An 11062-nucleotide genomic window follows, 5' to 3' on the forward strand; every position below is an offset into this window, starting at 1 on the left:
AACTGCTTTGAAATCTTGATTTGCGGTCTCGGGGCACTGTCTTGAATATGGTGGAGATAACACAGCAAAGATAAAAAATAAACTCTTGTATTATGTTTCCTTGAATCTCTCTGAAACTTGCCTGAAGATTTTTTATCCACACAGCGAGATAGACCTTGGTAGTTAGCAATCAAATAATTTCCCTTATATTCACATTGTATTTTGATAGAAATCTTTAAATGTTGAATGCTTTTAGGATATGTGCTATTAAGTGGAAGGGACTATCTATGTGATGAATCTTTTAATAGTCTCCCACAATTCTCTGAACAGATGGATAGGACCGTATCATCCAGTGATTACTCTGAAATTAATAACAGTTATGGGTTTGAGTGGCACTCTGAGAACAATGCAATATGTGATGCTCCAGTTCTTACTGTTCTTTTTGATTGTTGTTTTCATAAACAGACATTTAGATTTGGCCCTGCCTGCTAAGCACTGAACCACAGAGATCCTGAGCTGCTGAAATGACCAGTGCCTATAAATTAGGGAGAGGCACTAACAGCCCCTCAGAACACGCAAACCAAGAAGTTTATATCTCAACAGTCATTCTCAGTGTAGTAGCTTTGATCAATAAATACCAAACAGTGAAAAAAGTGCTTATTGATTAGGGCTAACTGCATCAGAAAAAAACAGGAAATGACTGTGGATGTATTTTATGCAAGGCAGAGCCTTTCTACAATAGAAAGAAAATGCACCTATCATAGTGAGTATCTTTTTTTTTTTTTTTTTTAAAGAAGAGCATGCAACTCTTTTTTTTTTTTTTTTTTTAAAGATTTTATTTATTTATTTGAGAGAGAATGAGAGACAGAGAGCATGAGAGGGAGGAAGGTCAGAGGGAGAAGCAGACTCCCTGCCGAGCAGGGAGCCCGATGCGGGACTCGATCCCAGGACTCCAGGATCATGACCTGAGCCGAAGGCAGTCGCCCAACCAACTGAGCCACCCAGGCGCCCTATCATAGTGAGTATCTTAAAGAAATCTGTTGATCTTAAAATATTTACCAGCCTGAAACATTTCCACTACCTTCCTGATAAGAGTCTGCCATTCCCTTGTGATCATGCAGATCATTAAATTCAGATTATTTGCCCATGGCAAGCAATTCTGAGGGGCTCTAAATGCCTTGTTTCTGCTATGTGGCTTGTTTTAAAAGCCTGAAAAAAAATGTGTAGATGGAGGGGAAGGTGGAGGGAGAGAGAGAGGGACAGAGATACAGAGAGACAGAGAGAGGGAGAGGAGGAAACATGACCCAGACATGGTATCCAAATACTTCATTTATGCCTGATGTGAATATATGAAAAAAGCAAATGAATGAAAAAGCATTTCTGCCTTGTAAACCTCTCTTAATTACTATCACCTGAAGGTCCAGAAAAGCGAATGTCAGATCTGGGGTGTGGACAGGAGTCTTCTAAGGTCAGGGCTTTTCCTCTCCTCCAGGTTAACTTCCATGGAGGGATGGCTGGGGGAAAATGGTGTGGAGTGTTCCCCACAAAACACTCCCTCACATGGTTTACATCTCAGAATCCCGCACCATTCACATCTATGTTCACGTCACGTGACTGACAAAAATGCTCAAAGGTGGGAGAGAGAACATCCAGGTCTGGAGGTGCCAAGAGTGAGCACAGAGGTCAGAAGAGTCTCTGTGAAGGTCAGGGAACATCTTAGATACTTGTAATTGTGTGTGGGTGTGTGTGTGCATGTGCACATACTTACATAACTATCTAGTTACTTAATACATTTTCTGATGCTCTTTTTGTATTCTGGTTTCTTTCATTTGATTACAGACCCCTGATGGATAAAGACTCTGTTAATGGTCTTTCTTGGGTCTTTTGACAGAGCAAAAAAGACTAGACTAGTGCTCTGTATGCAGTGAAAGCACATTTCCTATTATTGATTGATTTACATAAAGACATTGCTGGTCATGCAAAGTAATTGGTTATGTAGAAATTGGTAATACGGGGGCGCCTGGGTGGCTCAGTTGGTTAAGTGACTGCCTTTGGCTCAGGTCATGATCCTGGAGTCCCTGGATCGAGTCCCGCATCAGGCTCCCTGCTTGGCAGGGAGTCTGCTTCTCCCTCTGACCCTCCCCCCTCTCATGTGCTCTCTCTCATTCTCTCTCTCTCAAATAAATAAATAAAATCTTAAAAAAAAAAGAAATTGGTAATACATGCAATATTATTTCTTCACATATTTGGATATGGAGGCACCTGTTTAAGTTTCATAAGATCCCCATGAATACCATTTAATTAAAAAATCCCAATGTTGCACAATTTTTTTGCAGTATAGATAGCAAGAAACTTGGAAGATCTTCAAAATATGCTACTTAAAAATTCTTTTTGTTTTAACATTGTTTTTACCAGAGTTAGAAATCATCCACTGGAAGAGAAGTCCTTCCTAAAAATTATGAGATAAATCTGCCTAATAGTGTATTTAGTCTTCCTTTGAATTTGGTTATCTTTCTACTCTTGTATTTTGATAATCTTATACTCATGCCACTCATTTATATAAAGCTGGGGGTTCATAAGCTAATTAAAAATAATTATTTTCTGCTTCCTGGCAGTAAGATGGTGGAGAAATAGGAGACCTAATTATTTTCTGGTCCCAGAAATTCAGCTAGATACTGTTCAAACCATTCGGAACACGTACAAACTCAACAGGAGATTGAAGAAAAGAATAGCAGCAATTCTATGAACAGAAAAGCAACCACTTTCTGGAAGGTAGGACGTGCAGAGAAGTGAATCCAAGGTGATATTTGGGAAGATAGACCGTGGGTTAGGGAGTCTCCGTCAGCCGGCTACCAGAAAGTGATGGAACAGCGGAGCACAAAATCGGAACTTTTAGAAGTCTGCTCCACTGAGGGATGTCACTCCAGTGGCTAAGTGGGGTGGTGGAACCCTCGGGTCACAGAAAGACCGGGGGTGCCTGAGTGCGGCAGAGCTCCCAGGTATTGGAGTGGGGAAGCTGTCTGCAAAGATGGAGCTGAGAAGTGGGCTGTCTCTTGGGGTTGCCGAAAACTGTGATCCGCGGCACAGTCGGGCCACTACTTATCGAGCAGGGACCCAACAAGCAGCAGATCCAGGAAGACTCCCTTTCGTCCCCCAGGAGGAGTGGTGTGGAAGTGCACCACAGGAATCTGCTGGGTTTGCAGGCTCCAAATAGGGTCATGCGCCAGAGGTAGAGATGCTTGGTCACGGAGCCAGGTGAGCACAGAGTGTGGCCGGAGACCAGTGGGACGGGAGTGATTGACTGAGTTCTCAGCTCCTCCAGGGCCAGAGATTAGGAGGGCGCCATTTTCATACTCGTCCTCCAAAGCTGTATGGAAACCTTGCAGGGAACAAAAGCTCCTGAGAGCAAACCTGAGCAGATTACTCAGCCTGGCCCCTGGCAAGGGCGGGGCAATTCTGCCTCAGGCAAAGACATTTGAGAATCACTACAACAGGCCCCTCCCCTAGAAGATCAGCAAGAACAGCCAGCCAAGACCAAGTTTACCGATGAATGAGAATGGCAAAACCCCAGAGCTAGGGGAATATAGCACATAGAATTCATGGCTTTTTTCCTATGATTCTTTAGACATTCAAAGTTAATTTTTTAAATTTTCTTTATTTTTTCTTTTTCTATTTTTTTAGTTGAATTTTTCTTCCCCTTTTCAACCAACATCTTATCAATTCCTTTTTAAAAATCTTTTAAAATTTTCATCTTTACAGTCATATTCCATCCCTTCACTGTATTTACCCTTATTTTTGTATATATATAAGTTTTCATTCTTTAAAATTTTGGGAGGAAATTTCTTCTAACAGAACAAAATACAACCAAAATCTAGTGTGTGGCTCTGTTCTATTCACCACCTTGATCATATTCTTTTTTTAATTTTTATTTTAAATTTTTTTAATTTCCCTTTCTTTCCCCCCAATTTTGAGTCTCTTCTGATTTGTTTAGTGTATATTTTTCTGGGGTCATTGTTACCCTGTTAGCATTTTGTTCTCTCATTCACCTATTCTCCTCTGGACAAAATGACAAGATGGAAAAAATCACCTCAAAAAAAAAAGAACAAGAGGCAGTACTCACTGCCAGGAACCTAATCAATATGGACATTAGTAAGATGTTGGAACTAGGGTTCAGAATGATGATTATAAAGCTACTAGCTGGGCTTGAAAAAAGCATAGAAGACACAGAGAATCCCTGTCTGGAGAAATAAAAGAACTAAAATCTAACCAAATCAAAAAGGCTATTAATGAGGTGCAATAAAATATGGAGGCTTTAACTGCTAGGATAAATGAGACAGAAGAGAGAATTAGTGATATAGAAGACCAAATGATGGGGAATAAAGAAGCTGAGAAAAAAAGAGATAAATCACAACTGGATCACGAGGGGAGAATTCGAGAGATAAATGATACCATAAAGCGAAACAACATTATAATAATTGGGATCCCAGAAGAAGAAGAAGAAAGAGAGAGAGGGGCAGAAGGTATATTGGAGCAAATTATAGCAGAGAACTTTCCTAATTTGGGGAAGGAAACAGGCATCAAAATTCAGGAGGCACAGAGGATGCCCCTCAAAATCAATAAAGATAGGTTACCCTGATATCTAATAGTAAAACTCACAAGTCTCAGAGACAAAGAGAAAATCCTGAAAGGAGCTCGGGAGAAGAGATATGTAACCTACAATAGTAGAAACATTAGATTGGCAGCAGACCTATCCACAGAGACCTGGCAGGCCAGAAAGGACTGGCATGATATATTCAGAGCAATAAATGAGAAAAATATGCAGCCAAGAATACTATATCCAGCTAGGCTGTCACTGAAAATAGAAGGAGAGATAAAAAGCTTCCAGGACAAACAAAAACTAAAAGAATTTGTGAACATGAAACCAGCGCTACAAGAAATATTGAAAGGGGTCCTGTAAGCAAAGAAAGAGCCTAAAAGTAAGACCAGAAAGGAACAGAGACAATATACAGTAACAGTCACCTTACAGGCAATACAGTGGCACTAAATTCATATTTTTCAATAGTTACTCTGAATGTAAATGGGCTAAATACCCCAATCAAAAGACACAGGGTATCAGATTAGATAAAAAAACAAGACCCATTGATATGCTGCCTGTAAGAGACTCAGTTTAGACCCAAAGACCTCCAGATTGAAAGTGAGGGGGTGGAAAACCATTTACCATGCTAGTGGACATCAAAAGAAAGCTGGGGTGGCAATGCTTATATCAGACAAATTAGATTTTATTTTATTTTATTTATTTATTTTATCTTTTTTTAGATTTTATTTATTTATTTGACAGAGAGAGAGACAGTGAGAGAGGGAACACAAGCAGGGGGAGTGGGAGAGGGAGAAGCAGGCTTCCTGCTGAGCAGGAGCCTGATGTGGGGCTCGATCCCAGGACCCTGGGATCATGGCCTGAGCTGAAGGCAGATGCTTAATGACTGAGCCACCCAGGCACCCCGACAAATTAGATTTTAAACCAAAGACTATAATAAGAGATGAGGAAGGACACTATATATACTTAAAGGTCTATCCAACAAGAAGATCTAACAACTGTAAATATTTATGCCCCTAACATGGAAACAGCCAGTTATATAAGCCAATTAATAACAAAATTAAAGAAACACATCAACAAAATACAATAATAGTAGGGGACTTTAACACTGCCCTCACTGAAATGGACAGATCATCTAAGCAAAAGATCAACAAGGAAATAAAGGCTTTAAATGACACACTGGACCAGATGGACTTCACAGATATATTCAGAACATTCCATCCCAAAGCAACAGAATACACATTCTTCTCTAGTGCCCATGGAACATTCTCCAGAATAGATCACACCCTAGGTCACAAATCAGGTCTCAACCAGTACCAAAAGATTGGGATCATTCCCTGCATATTTTTGGACCACAATGCTTTGAAACTAGAACTCAACCACAAGAGGAAAGTTGGAAAGAACTCACATACATGTAGGCTAAAGAGCATCCTACTAAAGAATAAATAGGTCAACCAGGAAATTAAAGAAGAATTAAAAAATTCGTGGAAACAAATGAAAATGAAAACACAACTGTTCAAAATCTTTGGGATACAGCAAAGGTGGTCCTAAGAAGAAAGTATATAGCAATACAAGCCTTTCTCAAGAAACAAGAAAGGTCTCAAATACACAACCTAACCCTACACCTAAAGGAGCTGGAGAAAGAACAGCAAATAAAGCCTATACCCAGCAGGAGAAGAGAAATCATAAAGATCAGAGCAGAAATCAATGAAATAGAAACCAAAAGAACAGTAGAATAGATCAACAAAACCAGGAGCTTGTTCTTTGAAAGAATTAATAAGACTGATAAACTCTTGGCCAGACTTATTAAAAAGAAAAGAGAAAGGACCCAAATAAATAAAATCATGAATGAGAGTAGAGACCACAACCAACACCAAAGAAATACAAACAATTATAAGAACATATTATGAGCAACTATATGCCAGCAAATTAGATCATCTGGAAGAAATGGATGCATTCCTAGAGATGTATAAACTACCAAAACTGAAACAGGAAGAAATAGAAAACCTGAACAGACCCATAACCAGGAAGGAATTGAAGCAGTAATCAAAAATCTCCCAACAGGGGGGTGGGGTGGGAGGGATGGGGGGACTGGGTGATAGACACTGCGGAGGGTATGTGCTCTGGTAAGCGCTGTGAATTGTGCAAGACTGTTGAATCTCAGATCTGTACCTCTGAAACAAATAATGCAATATATGTTAAGAAAAAAAAAAAAGAAGAAGAAGAAGAAGGTAGCGGGAGGGGAAGAATGAAGCAGGGGAAATCGGAGGGGTAGACGAACCATGAGAGATGATGGACTCTGAAAAACAAACAGGGTTCTAGAGGGGAGGGGGGTGGGAGGATGGGTTAGCCTGGTGGTGGGTATTGAGGAGGGCACATTCTGCATGGAGCACTGGTTGTTGTGCACAAACAATGAATCATGGAACACTTCATCTAAAACTAATGTTGTAATGTATGGGGATTAACATAAGAATAAAAAAATTAAAAAAAAAAAAAAATCTCCCAACAAACAAGAGCCCAGGGCCAGATGGCTTCCCAGGGAATTCTACCAAACATTTAAAGAAGAATTAATACCTATTGTTCTGAAACTGTTCCAAAAAATATCATTCTCAATGGGGAAAAACTGAGAGCTTTCCCCCTAAGGTCAGGAACGTGGCAGCGATGTCCACTATGACCACTGCTATTCAACATAGTATTAGAAATCCTAGCCACAGCAATCAGAGAACAAAAAGAAATAAAAGGCATCCGAATTGGCAAAGAAGAAGTCAAACTCTCACTCTTTGCAGATGATATGATACTTTATATGGAAAACCCAAAAGACTCCATCCCAAAACTGCTAGAACTCATACAGGAATTCAGTAAAGTGGCAGGATATAAAATCAATGCACAGAAATCAGTGGCATTTCTATACACCAACAAAAAGACAGAAGAAAGAGAAATTAAGGAGTCGATCCCATTTACAATTGGATCCAAAACCATAAGATACCTAGGAATAAATCTAACCAAAGAGGCAAAGAATCTGTACTCAGAAAACTATAGAACACTCATGGAAGAAATTGAGGAAGACACAAAGAAATGGAAAAACATTCCATGCTCATGGATTGGAAGAACAAATACCGTGAAAATGTCTATGCTACCTAGAGCAATCTACACATTTAATGCAATCCCTATCAAAATACCATCAACTTTTTTCACAGAGCTGGAACAAATAATTCTAAAATTTGTATGGAACCAGAAAAGACCCCAGATAGCCAGAGGAATGTTGAAAAAGAAAAGCAAAGCTGGCGGCATCACAATTCCGGACTTCAAACTCTATTACAAATCTGTCATCATCAAGACAGTATGGTACTGGCACAAAAACAGACACATAGATCAATGGAACAGAATAGAGAGCCCAGAAATGGACCCTCAACTCTATGGTCAACTAATCTTCAACAAAGCAGGAAAGAATGTCCAATGGAAAAAAGACAGCCTCTTCAACAAATGGTGTTGGGAAAATTGGACAGCCACATGCAGAAAAAATGAAACTGGACCATTTCCTTATGCCACACACAAAAATAGACTCAAAATGGATGAAAGACCTCAATGTGAGACAAGAATCCATCAAAATCCTTGAGGAGAACAGAGACAGCAACCTCTTCAACCTCAGCTGCAGCAACTTCTTCCTAGAAACATCACCAAAGGCAAGGTAAGCAAGGGCAAAAATGAACTATTGGGACTTCATCAAGATAAAAAGCTTTTGCACAGCAAAGGAAACAGTCAACAAAACCAAAATACAACTGACAGAATGGGAGAAGATATTTGCAAATGACATATCAGATAAAGGGCTAGTATCCAAAATCTATAAAGAACTTATCAAACTCAACACCCAACAAACAAATAATCCAATCAAGAAATGGGCAGAAGACATGAACAGACACTGCTGCAAAGAAGACATCTAAATGGCCAATAGACACGTGAAAAAGTGCTCCACATCGCTTAGCATCAGGGAAATTCAAATCAAAACCTGAATGAAATATCACCTCACACCAGTCAGAATGGCTAAAATTAACAAGTCAGGAAATGACAGATGTTGGAGAGGATGCGGAGAAAGGGGAACCCTCCTACCCTGTTGGTGGGACTGCAAGCTGGTGCAGTCACTCTGGAAAACAGTATGGAGGTTCCTCAAAAAGTTGAAAACAGAACTACCATATGACCCAGCAATTGCACTACTGGATATTTACCCCAAAGATACAAATGTAGTGATCCGAAGGGGCACATGCATCCCAATGTTTATAGCAGCAATGTCCACAATAGCCAAACTATGGAAAGAGCTTAGATGTCCGTCAACAGATGAATGGATAAAGAAGATGTGGTATATATATATATACAATGGAATATTATGCAGCCATCAAAAAAAAAATGAAATCGTGCCATTTGCAACAATGTGGATCAAACTAGAGGGTACTTTGTTAAGCCAAATAAGTCAATCAGAGAAAGATAATTATCATATGATCTCACTGATATGAGGATTTTGAGAAACAAGACAGAAGATCATAGGGGAAGGAGGGAAAAATGAAACAAGATGAAACCAGAGAGGGAGACAAAGCATAAGAGACTCTTAATCTCAGGAAAGAAACTGAGGGTTGCTGGAATGGTAGGGGGTGGGAGGGATGGGGTAGCTGGGTGATAGACATTGGGGAGGGTATGTACTATGGTGAGCGCTGTGAATTGTGTAAGATTGATGAATCACAGACCTGTACTCCTGAAACAAATAATACATTATATGTTAACAAAAAATTAAAAAAAATTATTTTCTGATTCATGTGTTGCAAGTTCACTGTAGAAAATCCAGAAATTGCAGAAAAGTGTAGGAAATAAAGAGAATCATCTACATAGTTCAGGGATAACCACTATGACTTTTTTTTTTTTAATACTCTTAAGGCATTTATTTATTAAAACATTCCCTGCCAAGATTTCACATTGGCTTAAAATTCAAATCAGTCTTTACATGTCTCTACTGAGGTCTCCACCTCAGTGTATCACATAAAAACATGTTCTCCAGCAATCAGTGTTATCAGTGTCCACACGGTGAGCCCCATGGTCAGCCTTTTTGTTCCCTAGTTGACCCAACTACGTGTTAATACTGCTCTGCTACAGGCAGGGTAAAAGCTCCTAACTCAAACTCATGGGAAAAGGGGTAAAACTTCTGCAAAGTGTATTTTAAGAAGAGGTACTATATGCTCATGAAAAGAAACCATTGAGTCCTCTAAGAATAACAAAAGGGGGTATTTTACAGTTAAGCACATGATTTGGAGTGAAGAATTTGGATGTTGTTCTGCTGGCTCAGGCCATTAATACTCTTCTTGTTCCTCCTGTGGGCCCCCTTCATCAGGTATCCCAAAGCCTTCATCTGTGGCATACAGAATGTCCACGATCCTCTGCAATACCGGGTCGTTTTCCTCCTTGTTCTCTTGGCAAATCAATTCAATGTTCCTTAGCTTTCCAAAGTAGAAATCTCTTTCTTTCTCCAAGTCTTCAATGGTAAGTTTCAGTACGTTGACCTGCTGCATCAATTCAGCTGCTTCGTCATCCCCGTTGCCCACACCAGGATTCTTTCGCACCCCCCCGCCTCGGGGCCAGCCTTAGGGGTTGCAGTAGTTCTGTGTGTTGCAGTGGGCCTCTGTGGAGCTGCACTGCTAGAGCTGAGAGGTTTCTTCGGTTTGTTCAGAGCTGGAGCAACAAGGGAGGGAGCCATTGCAGTTTCTTGACCTTGTCTGGCAGCTACAGGGTCATAGTCTTTTCCATCATAGTTTGCATCAAAAAACTTCTTGAACCACTGAACAAATTCAAAATTGTCCTGAAACTTTCCTTTTACTAATTTGTCCACAGGAATTATTTTGTCAACACCCATTCTCTTAAAACCTGCTTGTAGTATTTTGAAGTTCTGGATGTATTCATGTTCTAGCTTAGCCTGGAATTTCACTTTCTTCAAGGCAATGGAGCCAGGGAACAGCATGTCCATAAACTGACAGTAGGCAGCCCCTGAGCACAATTGTTCGATCTTCGTCAGATTCAGCTGCAGAGACTCATTGATCCAGGCCAGCAAGTCATGTCGACTTAGGTTATCACTGGTGACTGACGTTGAATATACGTTCACTGCCATCTTCAGCTCTCGGTGGGACTGCGTCCATGGCCTGTGCCTGGCTTCGGTTCCATCTTCGTCTTGTTCAAACCGCCCAACCCCACTATGACTGTTCTGAGTGGTTTGCCCTAGAGTCTGATTCCCATAAGCATAAGCACATACAATTTTTGTTTCTCTTCCTATTTCTTGGTCTGTGTATATATGTATGTGTGCGTGTGTGCATGAGTGTGTGTGTGTCTATATACTTTCAAAAATACATTGTAATTACACTCCTTACAGTTTCTGTTTTTATGTAACATTACATCATGAGCATTTCATAATTTTTTTGTAAACACACCTTTTACTGTATAAAAATATGCCATTTT

At 40.0% G+C, this 11062-nt stretch overlaps 1 pseudogene; it reads right to left on the bottom strand.

Moving 5' to 3' along the window:
• Window positions 1-9820: 9820 nt before the first annotated feature.
• LOC118012367 lies at window positions 9821-10770 on the bottom strand (annotated as a pseudogene).
• Between the last annotated feature and the right edge of the window lie 292 nt (window positions 10771-11062).

The sequence above is a fragment of the Mirounga leonina genome, unplaced genomic scaffold, assembly GCF_011800145.1.
Source record: "Mirounga leonina isolate KUSES-001 unplaced genomic scaffold, KU_Mleo_1.0 Mir_151, whole genome shotgun sequence".
Taxonomy (NCBI): Eukaryota; Metazoa; Chordata; class Mammalia; order Carnivora; family Phocidae; genus Mirounga; species Mirounga leonina.